We start from the raw sequence: 3210 nt of genomic DNA on the forward strand, positions 1-3210 counted from the left end.
ACGACTAGTTTTGATACTTTAATTGATGGCAAACAATTACAAGCTCGAGGGGTCATATATACTCTAATTTCTAAAATTCTTAAAACTTTTAAAAATCGGATAGAAAGTAACTCAATTGAAGTGCATGGATCGAATCATTGAATGTTTGAAACTATAAGCCCACCGCCCACATCCCTTTTAATTCTACTTACCCCCATCATCTTCCAGTTAGCCCAAAACGAAAAGGCTTAAGCCCATATCCGAATTTTAGTTTGATGATTCTTTAACCGATTTGTTAGTCTTGGTCCTTGGGTGTTTATATTTAGGTTAATTATTCACTTGTAAATTGTGTATTTACCGGGGAACCCTTAAGGGGCCTAGAGGGGTCATCGCCCTCTGTTTTCTGATCTTCTAAGTACTGAATCTAAATCTCCAAATAAAAATTATTTGGTAAGGAAGAAAGAAACATAATAGAGAAGAGAGGTTTCTTTGTTTCGTTTCAAATGTAGAGAAAAAAAGGAAACGAAAGCTTCATATCTCACATCTAAACTACAGAAACACAAGGGGAAAAAGCCAAACCCAGAAAATACCACGGCTAACGGCTCTCATACAAATGTAGATGGGTGGGTGATATGATTAGCATTAGAAAAAATCAAGAATTATTTTTTAATATCTACAAATATTAACTAAACATTAGCATATTAATAATATGGGAGACTAAAACTACTAACCTAAGATGTTACTTTCAATTTATATATCCATAAATATCCAACTTTGTCCCCTGTTCTTTTATATATTTTTTCTTTAAACCTTAAAATGCATCTTTTATCATAAATAATCCTTCAACTTTTATTGAATTTCACTTTTCATTGCTAAACTAATCTTACTTCACACTTTTAGATCCCGATGAAATAAACACACCAAATTAAAGACCCATTTATAAAATGTTTTACGAGTAAATGTTGTGAATTATTTTTTTATATCTTTAACAGTTTTCTTACTAAATTAAAGACCATTTATATAATGTTTTACGTGGAAACCATCTTCGAAACTCACAAAACAAACATAGAAATGCATACGATAAGGAGGTTGTGCCAAGAAAAAGAAATGATAACACAATGTCATGTTAAGATATTTGATGTCATGGTTTTAAATTGAATTAAATTTGTCTATTATATATTTTTGTTTTGAAGTTTGACTTTGCCCCCTATTTTTAATGGTCGTGTTTCGCCATTGGCTATGCTAACAGTATTTGTGACAATTGTAATATAAAATATTCTCAAATAAAAACCACCAAATCATAAAAAAAAAAAAAAAAAAAAAAATATGAAAGTGCAAGCAGATAGCAATGAATTACAATCCAACTTTGTTCGTTTACAATCACTTATATCATGTGACACAGCAGCCTGTGAATTTCACCATCCAACGTATGCAAAGATATGACACGCCTGCATTGGTATTTACAAAATATGGAGAGTCTGAATGTTTGTTGGAGAAAAATGAACAAATAATGAAGATCAAATTAGGATTTCTAATGGGACATAGGATAAACAAACATGAGGTTTCTTGAACCTTTTGATATAGACTTCAAGAGCAAATTCTTTTGAAGCTCTAATTCCTTCAAATGCAAAAATGGATGAACCACATCAATTATAAGAATAACATTCTTCCAAATAACATAGCCATATACAAAAGTAAAAAGGATAAATAAATAAATAAATAAATAATCTTCTTAAAGAGTTACTACATAAAGAATGAGTAAACAGAAAGCCGATCGATCTTTCCACATGATAATTTTGGAAACAATTCACATCCATTGAACTCTAAATTACAAACTGAGAAAATTACCTCCATAACTAAAATCATTGTCGTGATATGATAAGCTTTCTTCTTGACATTGAACTATTTCTTGATTCTTTAAGCTATGACACCTTCAAAATCATAAACTGAAAGTCAAAATCTAGAATATCAAAAGATTCACTGATTCTTGTAATCTGGTTAAATTAAAAGCATAAGGATTGAAAATGACCTAAAGATTGTGACATCAACAACCTACTGGATATGTGTTTTGCTTCATTAACGCCTACCACATCATCCAATGTTATGCCTCTGTTGGGTTCCATATGGAAATTTGTTTCGCTCCTATTAATCAAAAAACTTTTATGATCAATAAACTCAAAATCAAGCATCTAGAAATGTAAGTTACTTGATTAATATATAATACCTTCCTAGTCCAAATGCCAAATCAGGCCCTCCAAATGTGTTAGGAGAAGAAGATCTCAATAGTAAAGCACCAAGAAGCATAAATGGAAAAAGAAAAGGTCCATTTACCTTCCATAATCAGAGACGACACAAATTCAAAGAATCGATATGTAAAGCAATCTATACCCATTCCTAATTTAGGAGAACGGAAAGCGACGACGCAAATTTGAGGGTTCAATCTATGAAGCAATCCATGGTCATTCGAATTAAAGCGGATAAACATCCGATCGGAGAGCCAAACACGTGTGTTGAAGATACCAAGGTAGCATACGGGAGACAGTCGGCTACCAGGGAGTTATCGGCTCCAAAACAGGCGGTATTGGGGCCGACTCAAAACTAGGACTGTTTATAAACCATGTCCTCAATTAATATCTATAATAATAATAATAATGATTGCAATGTTACATGTCTTTCCAGTTTTCCAATTTCCCAAGAAAATGGCATGATTAATGTTCTTGCACATCTAAGGCATGAGAAAATCGTGTCATCGTAATAACATGACAAAATCTTCCACATAAGCTTATCATGAGAGAGAGATGCACTCCAGATCCATCTGTGGTGACCGGTACGTTTCTTGTTAACAACTTGTATGTAAATATAATTTTTAACTCTGGCTGCTGATAAGAGCTTTATAAACCCTAAGTTTGACAACTTCTAAGTGATAAATCCATTAGACTTAATGAAACGTATGAGGTAGAAATGACTATCGGCCAGTCCGAAAGCACACAGGAAGTATTAGAAAATTGCATACTAACTCTAAATAATCATACATTCCACGTTAATCTTATTCTTATGACTATCGGAAGCTTCGACATAATAATCAGCATGGGTTGGTTGTCTCCTCGCCATGTCGAGATCACATGTTACGGAAAAGTCATACGACTCCCCCTACCCAACATAGAAACCTAATCATTTACAGAAACAAATCAGGGCATAACCTTAAAATCATCTATTGCATAAAAGCTCAGA

General features: G+C 32.9%; 1 long non-coding RNA gene across 1 annotated transcript; it reads right to left on the reverse strand.

Annotated features, from left to right (window-relative positions):
* Window positions 1–1192: 1192 nt before the first annotated feature.
* Window positions 1193–2667, reverse strand: LOC145121127 (uncharacterized). The gene is made up of 5 exons (XR_013714510.1): window positions 2204–2667; window positions 2009–2121; window positions 1828–1910; window positions 1552–1597; window positions 1193–1427 (listed from the first exon to the last, which is right to left on the reverse strand). It is a non-coding gene; the product is annotated as an uncharacterized LOC145121127 (long non-coding RNA).
* Between the last annotated feature and the right edge of the window lie 543 nt (window positions 2668–3210).

The sequence above is a fragment of the Lactuca virosa genome, chromosome 6 (genome assembly GCF_052849685.1).
Source record: "Lactuca virosa cultivar CGN04683 chromosome 6, Lactuca_virosa_CGN04683_v6, whole genome shotgun sequence".
In the NCBI taxonomy this organism is placed as follows: Eukaryota; Viridiplantae; Streptophyta; class Magnoliopsida; order Asterales; family Asteraceae; genus Lactuca; species Lactuca virosa.